This window comes from Scatophagus argus, chromosome 23, assembly GCF_020382885.2.
Source record: "Scatophagus argus isolate fScaArg1 chromosome 23, fScaArg1.pri, whole genome shotgun sequence".
Classification (NCBI taxonomy): domain Eukaryota; kingdom Metazoa; phylum Chordata; class Actinopteri; family Scatophagidae; genus Scatophagus; species Scatophagus argus.
Window position 1 is genome coordinate 596,589 of NC_058515.1, and position 10,417 is coordinate 607,005.

The window sequence follows — 10,417 nt, forward strand, 5'->3', positions numbered from 1 at the left end:
GATCCATGGGAACCTGCGAGACGAGAAAGCACAAGGACTCCAGGGAAGAAGTTGAGTTAGTGATATGCATTAATGGGACAGAAGTAATGCATACATACATTTTATTATACATGTTATTCAAATTACATGTAATTATAGGAAATTATATCTATGAAATAAATCTGTGAACTAAGCTTCTGGCATGTCTTAAGTACATATAAACTAGGATAACCTGCAATTTTCTGTCACAAAACTGAGGTTATTGTGTAATCTTAAACATCTTACAAACACATGCCCTTCAACTCCTACATAACTCCTACATAAAACAGTTTTCATTCCGCTAACATTCCGAACATTGCAAAAATCCCATCCTGTCTCAAAAAGATGAAAAAACTGTATTTGTTACCTCCAGACTGGATTACTATTATTATTGCTTTCTCTACATTGACTCCCTGTAAAATCCACCCGCTTACCTTAAAGAGCTAAATCATCTTCCAATTTTGGTCTGAAAGACAGATACTCTCTCTACATTAAGTAGGCTTAAAAGTAGGCTTAAAGCCTTCCTTTTTGTTAAAAAAAAGTTTGTAGTTAGTTAAAGTATAGACTTGACCTCAGTTATGTTATCGTAGGCTTTTTGCCTGCATAAGGGTAGTTTTTTCTCATTGCTGCCGCCAAGTGCTCTTGGGGGAATGTTGCATTCCTGTATGTTGAAGAGTATGTTCTAGGCCTGCTCTATCTAAGATTTGTTTTAATTTGGCACCATTAATAACTTGACTTGTAACACCTGGAATCATGAATGTGCACACACAAAAAATACAACTGGTAATGTGGCTAATTACTCTAAGGCACAGATGTAACAATTTTGTACAGTGCTTGTTCCTGGACAGACTTTTTACAGTGAGACATTTGTAAAGAGCATCAGGCTACAGTGTTCGTTATTGCCCTGTATGTAAATCTGTGATGGATTTAATAGTAGTGTAAGAATCTGAAAATGCTTTGATTGTCCTTTCTGTAAAATAAGGTGCAGAGGTGAGACAAAGTCTCAAATCCTTCCAGTGAAGTCCCAAGTCAAGAGTCAACTTCTAAACTTTTAGTTACAAGTTCTAAACAAGTCATAAAGTGCTGATGTGACGCCATTTCAAAGAGTATAGTCTAGACCTTCCCTCCTTGAACCGCCACCTTAACGTGGTGGAGGGGTTTGAGTACCTGAGTGATCCTAGGGGCTATGTTGTCGGGGGCTTAAGCCCCTGGTAGGGTCTCCCAAGGCAAACAGGTTCTAGGTGACAGGTCAGACAAAGAGCGGTTCAGAAGCCCCAGATGAAAGATAAAACAGCAAGGATGTGTACGTCGCCCGGATTGGCGTTACCGGGGCCTCACCCTGGAGCCAGGCCTGGGGTTGGGGCTCGCAGGCGAGCGTCTGGTGGCCGGGTCTCCGCCCACGGGACCAGGCCGGGTACAGCCCGAATAAGCGACGTGGGCCCGCTCTCTCGTAGGCCCACCACCCGCGAGAGGGTTCTGAAGGGGCCGGTGCAATGTGGTTTGGGCGGCAGCTGTGGACGGGGATCCCGGCGACCCAAACTCCGGACAAAAACTCTAGCTATGGGAACATGGAATGTCACCTCACTGGGGGGGAAAGAGCCCAATTGAGCGGTACCGGCTAGAGATAGTCGGGCTCACTTCCACGCACAGCCTGGGCTCTGGAACCCAACTCCTGGAGAGAGGCTGGACTCTCTTCTACTCTGGAGTTGCCCATGGTGTGAGGCGGCGAGCTGGTGTGGGCTTGCTCATAGCCCCCCAGCTTAGCCGCCATGTGTTGGAGTTCTCCCCGGTGAACGAGAGAGTCGTTTCCCTACGCCTTCGGGTTGGGGATAGGTCTCTCACTGTTGTTTCGGCCTATGGGCCAAACAGCAGTGCAGAGTACCCGGCTTTCTTGGAGTCCCTGGGAAGGGTACTGGAATGTGCTCCGACCGGGGACTCCATAGTTCTACTGGGGGACTTCAATGCCCACGTGGGCGACGACAGTGATACCTGGAGGGGCGTGATTGGGAGGAACGGCCTCCCTGATCTGAATCCGAGTGGTGTTCTGTTGTTGGACTTCTGTGCTAGTCACAGTTTGTCCATAACGAACACCATGTTCAACCATAAGGATGTCCATCGGTGCACATGGCACCAGGACACCCTGGGCCAGAGGTCAATGATCAACTTTGTGCTTGTGTCATCTGGCCTTCGGCCATATGTTTTGGACACTTGGGTGAAGAGAGGGGCTGAGCTGTCCACCGCTCACCACCTGGTGGTGAGCTGGATCCGCTGGTGGAGGAGGAAGCCGGACAGACTTGGCAGACCCAAACGTGTTGTGAGGGTCTGCTGGGAACGACTGGCGGAACCCTCCGTCAGAGGGGTTTTCAACTCACACCTCTGGGAGAACTTTGACCAGATTCCGAGGGAGGCTGGGGACATTGAGTCCGAGTGGACCATGTTTTCCACCTCCATTGTGGAAGCTGCTGCTCGGAGCTGTGGCCGTAAGGTCTCTGGTGCCTGTCGTGGCGGCAATCCCCGAACCCGGTGGTGGACACCGGAAGTAAGGGATGCCGTCAGGCTGAAGAAGGAGTCCTATCGAGCATGGTTGGCTTGTGGGACTCCTGAGGCAGCTGACGGGTATCGGAGGGCCAAGCGTGCGGCAGCCCGAGCGGTTGCGGAAGCAAAAACTCGGGTCTGGGAAGAGTTTGGGGAGGCCATGGAGGAGGACTATTGGTCGGCCTCGAGGAAATTCTGGCAAACCATCCGGCGCCTCAGGAGGAGGAAGCAGTGCCCTGCTAATACTGTTTACAGTGGAAGGGGTGAGCTGCTGACTTCGACTGGGGATATTGTCGGAAGGTGGAAGGAATACTTCGAGGACCTCCTCAATCCTGCTGACGTGTCTTCCGTTATGGAAGCAGAGGCTGAGGACCTTGAGGCGGGTCCATACATTGCCCAAGCTGAAGTCACTGAGGTAGTTGGGAAGCTCCTCGGTGGCAGAGCTCCGGGTGTGAGATTTGTCCTGGGTACCTTAAGGCTCTGGATGTTGTGGGGCTGTCTTGGCTGACACGACTCTGCAGCATCGCATGGCAGTCAGGGACAGTGCCCTTGGACTGGCAGACCGGGGTGGTGGTCCCTCTTTTTAAGAAAGGGGACCGGAGGGTGTGCTCCAATTACAGAGGGATCACACTCCTCAGCCTCCCCGGGAAAGTCTATGCCAGGGTACTGGAGAGGAGAATCCGGCCGATAGTCGAACCTCGGATCCAAGAGGAACAATGCGGTATTCGTCCTGGTCGTGGAACACTGGACCAGCTCTATACCCTCCGCAGGGTGCTTGAGGGTTCATGGGAGTTTGCCCAACCGGTCCACATGTGTTTTGTGGACTTGGAGAAGACATTCGACCGTGTTCCCCGTAGCATCCTGTGGGAGGTGCTCTGGGAGTATGGGGTCCGGGGTCCTTTGCTAAGGGCTGTGCGGTCTCTGTACTCTTGGAGCAGGAGCTTGGTCCGCATTGCCGGCAGTAAGTCGGACCTGTTCCCAGTGCATGTTGGCCTCCGACAGGGCTGCCCTTTGTCACCGGTCCTGTTCATTAGTTTTATGGACAGGATTTCTAGGCGCAGCCAGGGGCCGGAGGGTGTCTGGTTTGGGAACCACAGGATTTCATCTCTGCTTTTTGTGGATGATGTTGTCCTGTTGGCTTCTTCAGGCCAGGAACTTCAGGGTGCGCTGGGGAGGTTTGCAGCCGAGTGCGAAGCAGCTGGGATGAGAATCAGCACCTCTAAATCCGAGGCCATGGTTCTCGACCGGAAAAAGGTGGTCTGTCCCCTTCAGGTTGGAGGAGAGTTCCTGCCTCAAGTGGAGGAGTTTAAGTATCTCGGGGTCTTGTTCACGAGAGAGGGAAGATGGGAGCGTGAGATTGACAGGCGGATTGGTGCAGCGACAGCAGTAATGCGGTCGTTGTACCGGCCCGTCGTGGTGAAGAGATTAGACCAGTCAATTTACCAGTCAATCTAAGTTCCTACCCTCACCTATGGTCATGAACTTTGGGTCATGACCGAAAGAACGAGATCTCGGATACAAGTGGCTGAAATGAGCTTTCTCCGCAGGGTGGCGGGGCGCTCCCTTAGGGATAGGGTGAGGAGCTCTGTCACCCGGGAGGAGCTCGGAGTAGCCGCTGCTCCTCCACATCGAAAGGAGCCAGTTGAGGTGGCTCGGGCATTTGTTCCGAATGCCCCCTGGACGCCTTCCTGTGGAGGTGTTCCGGGCATGCCCCACCGGGAGGAGGCCCCGAGGAAGACCCAGGACACACTGGAGGGACTATGTCACTCAACTGGCCTGGGAACGCCTTGGGGTCCACCCGGAAGAGCTGGAGGAAGTGTCTGGGGAGAGGGAAGTCTGGGTATCCCTGCTCAAGCTGCTGCCCCCGCGACCCGGTCCCGGATAAAGCGGAAGAAGATGGATGGATGGATGGATAGTCTAGACCTGCCCTAATTGGAAAGTGTCATGAGATAACTTGTGTTGTGAATTGGCGCAATATAAATAAACTGAATCGAACTGAAATTTTAACAAACAGAGTCTCAGCTTCTTGACCATTCTTCTCGTTGGACCGTAAAAAAATGAAGTATCCTGCTTTAAAGCACTGCTTCCAGTCACTCCTGCAGCAGTGAATGGATATGTGCATATCCTCTGTGGGTACTTGTCACAACACTGACAGCAAAGGTTTAATTATGTTGCAAAATGTCCCATTCCAAGGTCTCCACCTGACTCATTCCTTCAACAGGAATAACTTATCATCTTTCTCTTTCTCACTTGCCTCTCAAGGCATCTAGCGAGCAGTTTTGGTTTCATGTGTCCATTTTGGAATATATTATGTCTTTGAGACGCCTTTTCTATCTTAACGGACAAAATGCCTTACAATTATCCTCTCATTTACCCATTCACACATAGAGCTGCCATGCAAGGCACTAGTGTGTGCACCAGGAGCTACTTAGGGGTTCAGTGCCTTACTGCCACATTAAACACACTGCAAAGGATTTTCATCTCTGGTGAAAAGTGTTTCAGGTGAGGTCTGTGGATTATCCAGAGTAACTAGGCTGGTATGAATGAAACATAAAAGAAGTAAACTCAAAAATGGGGCTTAAAAGCTTTATATAAAAGCTAAAAGTTAACTTAAGTGCTGACTGCTGTAATTCTTACATGTTGTAAAATATGAACTACAAATATTTTTTGCCCAAGTATTTAATCAGTCAATAACAGGTCACAAAAATTACATAAAGCATGATCTCTGTGCACTATGAGACAGTTACAGGAACAGTTCACCCAAAAATGAGTTATTTACTCACCCCCATGCTGAGAGGGAAGTCGCATGAAGTCCACAAACATTTCACCAATAGAAGAAGAAGAAATATTGATGTGAAAAGAAATTATTTACAGCCACTTCTAAGCCCATCTGTAGTGGGTTGTCATTTTTGGATGCACTGTTCTTTTAAGCTCTAGCTTACTTAATGTTTAGTTGCAAAGACAGCATCACAGCTGTACTTAAACACTGTTAAGTGCTAAGCTATCCAGCATGCAGCTTGACAACAGGGCCCAGCTGTTCTCTGTTTATGTCTAGGCACATACAGGCCCTCTACCGCACCTCCTCGATATCGAGACGAGAGCTGCTTTCACTTTATTAATCAGCTCTGGCTTTAATCACCAGTCAATTAGCAGCATGGCCTAATTGACAATCATCTTAATTGCTCTATCACACTCTGCCTTGGAGGACCGTCTGCTGCCAGCTTATCGTCTCACTTCTTGATAAGACACACACATGATGAATGCTCACACTTGTGTATGGAAATGGCTTCAGCCTGATTCTTGTCACGTCTGAGCAGACGCCCCCATGAGGCCTACTGCTAACCGAGGCAGGGACTGAAGAGGCAACCTGACATTTATGGGATGTAATTGAAGACGGGTATGAACCTCCACGCTCCAACATAGATGGATATCAGCCAGTAGCCAGACCTGCTGTCCTGCTTCATCAGCCTGCAGTAAGACGAGGTGAAGAAGGTTATTGTTAAATGGGGAAGCTGCTGACAAAACACCATCTCACACTTGGAGTTCTAAGTCTGTTTCCACATTGTAATTCACTTGGTCTGTGAATTAGTCTGCTGTGACTCAGTGTGAGTGGGACCATGGGCTACCATCACATCTGTGACATGTCTTCAGCTGGTCAGCTGCTTTACATTATGACAAAGTTACTATCATAAGCTAAATATAATGGAAAGATGAAAATCCGATATCATTTTGACACTCAACACAGTTTGCAGTTGAGTATAAAAACATGAAAACTGGTGCATAATTTTGAAATTTGTGGGTACTATATATTTTTTAAAAAACTCTGTTACAGTTTTCATACATTTGTTATGAGTATTTTGCAGAAAATACTCTAAGAGACGTCTTAGTTTAAGGACTTTCCAAATCAACAACATAAAGTGACCCAATATGTTCAATATGTTCAATTAGGGCAGAGAAAAGGACCCATGCACAAAATCTGAACCGCCTTTATGCTGACAACACCCATGATATGTGCCACAGCTTCGAGGCTGTCACAAACTAGAGAAACAGCGACTGTCACCACTTCAGACATCACCCTCTTGGCTCCTGGCTACCTCCGTGAATGGCTTCTGTCCTGTGGTGCTCACATCAGTCACTATGAAGTGCAGAGAGGAAGTAAAAGTCATCATACCTGTCATCACCGATCCTTCAGCAAGTCCTGGCTCAAACAGTGGCAGCATCTAGCAGTGGCACCTCCAGGGGCAGGATCAGCTGCAGACCTGCTAGGGAAGCTGCTGCTGTTTGGGCCAAACTCTGTTTGCTTTATATGTGTGTTTTTGTTTTGCACCAATAAAGACACAGAAATAATGTGGGGATAGGGAGTATACAAGTTAACTACATAGATACTATTAAAATACAGAAGTTGACGTTGGATGTGCGTGGAGAAATGTGATGTGTGGTGGACTGTTGTAGGGAAGCGCCTGTGAGGAGTCAGTTTGGGCATAAAATCATGACAGTTGTGACAGCAATAATAACAGGAACAAGCAAAAGGACAGGCACAAGAAAATAGAAGGTTATTAGTTTGAGCTCTACCTGTCAAAAAGAAATACAAATGCATCTCAGCATCAAATTTTAGAACAGCATTTAGCTGAGGTACACTGATGACAGCTACTTTCTTTATCTGCAGTTAAATAAGAGCACAGTCTATCTTTGCTGTCTTGTAACACCTAAAGAAAGCTCCTGTGTCATCCTAACTGTAAAACTCCTCGTAACAGCTGCAAAGCCTGAGGCCCGTCGTGTCTCCTGTCATTTTGCACTGTGCCTACCTGTAGATGGTGCTGCATGCTAGTGTTCTGCTGATCAGGGTCTGAAAAAAATATGCAATGTGAAGTTTGAAGAACCAGAAGAGCATAGCATTAATACAGATCTCACACCATGATAATACTTAAGACTTCATATATATACCATTTAGTTCTTTTCTCAGGTTTCCTACATAACAAAACGTGATATGAATCAAATGGTGTTATCAGCATCCACAATAGTTGATTTGACTTGAGTGCATTTGACACCTGAGAGTCATTACCTTAGCATTTGAAAATCAAATTTTAGAAAAAACATTTCAGTATAACTGCATAAAGGCCTTGCTTTTAAAAATACAATTTAAATTAAAAACACCCAACACTCTCTCTCTCTCTCTCTTGCTCTCCTGCTCTCTCTCTCTCTCTCTCTCTCTCTCAACCCAACCGGTCAAAGCAGATGGCCGCCCATCTTGAGCCGGGGTCTGTTCTGAGGTTTCTGCCTCCTAAAAGGCAGTTTTTCTTCGCCACTGTCGCCAAGTGCTTGCTCAATGGGGAATATTGGGCTCTCTGTATTACAATTTAATTAAAGAGTTTGGTCTAGACCTGCTCAAATTGGAAAGTGTCATGTGTCAACGTTTGTTGTGAATTGGCACTATATAAATAAACTGAATTGAACTGAATTTAATTGCTTCACCTAAATATTAAAAGAAGGGAACCTTGTACTTCCATTACATGAAAAATGTCATGTAATGGAAGTACTAAAGTACAAGTGGAAGTACAAGAAGCTAATCCTGAATTTCAGTAATCTTGTTGGATTGAAAGGTACTGAGGTGGAGGTCAACAGCTTTGGGTTTCTGGGTTTCTGCACATCACCAGCAACCTGATAAATTGGTCAGAAAGCACCTCAGCAACTGTCAAGAAGGCACAGTCTCAATTTTTCAATGTCATTGAAGAAAAGTGTCCCAACTTGTCACCCTTTAACTGAGGCCTAAAGACGTCCTGTGGAGAGCATTCTCACAAGTGGTGTCACTGGATGGTAAGGAAGCCCCTTGAGAGGACAGTTCGAACCTCAGAAAGGACCACAGGAACATAGCTTCACTTCATCAACACTCTGTTCATCCACCGCAGCTGGAACAAACTAACTAACCCACAACATCCTGCACACTGTTTACGTAAAGAAGTTTCACACACCAGCTAAGATAACACCAACCAGATAGCATTAGAACAAGTCATACTTCAACAGCATGTTCTTCCTAGTGGCTATAAACCTGGAATAATATATGCTGACCCCTGCCTAAACCACTCTGACAAAGTGAAGGGAGATTGACAGTATATACTGTCAGTATTTATACTTTTTATTGCGTACATTTGCTTATTTATAAGATCTTTTTTTCCTATTATCCCACCAGAGCTTTACGTTCCGAAGATGTAGGGTTACTTGTGGTTCCTAGAGTCCTCAAAAGTAGATTGGGAACCAGAGCCTTTAGTTATCAAGCTCCTCTACTGTGGAGCCATCTTCTGGTTTTGGTCTGTGAGACAAACACCCTCTCTACATTTAAGAGTAGACTAAACTTTCCTTTTTGATAAAGCTTATAGTTAGGGCTGGCCTAGACTGGCTCCTATTTATGCTGCTATAGGCTTAAACTCTCAGGGGATCTCCCATGATGCACTGAGCTCTCTCTTCCTCTCCCTCTCCTTCTGCACACATTTATGTCCCATTAATGCATGTTACTAACTCAACTTCTTCCCTGGAGTCCCTGTGTTTTCTCATCTCGCAGATGAGAAAGACCTGCTCTAATTGGAGAGTATCTTGAGTTAACTTTTGTTGTGGATTGGCGCTATATAAATATACTGAATTGAATTGAACTGAATAGTTAATAGAGCCAGTTTACAAGATGTGTTGGCAATGAAATAAATGGGAAAAAAAATATATATCATTAAATATGACATTATGAAATAAAATGTAACATTATGATATGTAACATTTGGAAATAAAAGTTTCTACTAACTCCATAAGCAAGTGCTACATATTTTGTACACCTATTAAGATTTAAACAATGCAAAAGTTGAAGGGAAATCTAAAAAGAACACTTACCTGTAAGGTTTTGGATGCACTCCCTCTTTTGTTATGTGTGTTCAGTTTTCTGTTTGGGCTGTGATTCCCTGTGCTCCACTGAGTGCCCCTGTTCCCTTGACCTGTTCAACCTGTGCATAGCATATATAAGGGCTTCCTCAACCATGTGTCTTTGCCAGATTGTCTGTGCTACCTTGGTATGCCATACTTTCCATCGTTTCCTAGTGAGTTTTCCTGCGAACGATCTTGTTTGTATACGTCTATCGACACTGTACCGTTGCCGGATCCTTGCCCGACTGTCTTTGGTTTTGAATGCTGCCTGCTTTATTTAGATCTTGATTGTTGCCTAGTCCCTGTCTGTATTGTTGTCCTTTCTTCGGACTGTGTTTTTGGATTCTGACCTGTGTCTGGCCTGTGGATTAAAGTATCTGGATTGTGGACCTTTCATTGCCTTGGTGTGCTTGTGTCCTCTCTGCAACTGAGTCAACCAGTCTTTTGGGACATTAAACTTACCACAGACACTGTTTTCAGTTGGATGTTAGTCATTCAAATAGGTTGTAGTGAATACAGGATGGATGAAATCCACTATACACCTCTATTCATAAGTCACATTGTGAACACGCAAGCACAGAAGCCTGAAAAGACTTGAAATCTCCTATCAGGTGAGAAACACATGGTCCACATTTCTGGGTCACATTCTCACTAGCTGCACTGTGTTGCTTGCAGTGTGAACACAGTGTACCTGTGGGTGGCCGAGCACCTGAGGCAAGAGATCAAGGAATTATATGAGGAGAGCAGTGGATCAGGTTTAATAGGCATGGGCCCCTATGCACTGATGATAGAATTCAAAGTTTTGGAGGATGAAATGAAAGAACGAACAGGGTTGATGTATTGCAGGCATGTCAAACCGGTCCACAGGAGGGCCGGTGTGGCTGCAGGTTTTCTTTCCAACCAAGTAGCAGCACACCAGACTTGACTCATTTAATCAACTGATCTCCGTCTTCAGACAGTT

General features: G+C 46.0%; 1 long non-coding RNA gene across 1 annotated transcript; it reads right to left on the reverse strand.

The window, feature by feature from the left end:
* Positions 1–5,502: 5,502 nt before the first annotated feature.
* LOC124054566 lies at positions 5,503–9,524 on the reverse strand. The gene is made up of 4 exons (XR_006842397.1): positions 9,427–9,524; positions 7,359–7,399; positions 6,725–7,013; positions 5,503–6,021 (listed from the first exon to the last, which is right to left on the reverse strand). It is a non-coding gene; the product is annotated as an uncharacterized LOC124054566 (long non-coding RNA).
* Between the last annotated feature and the right edge of the window lie 893 nt (positions 9,525–10,417).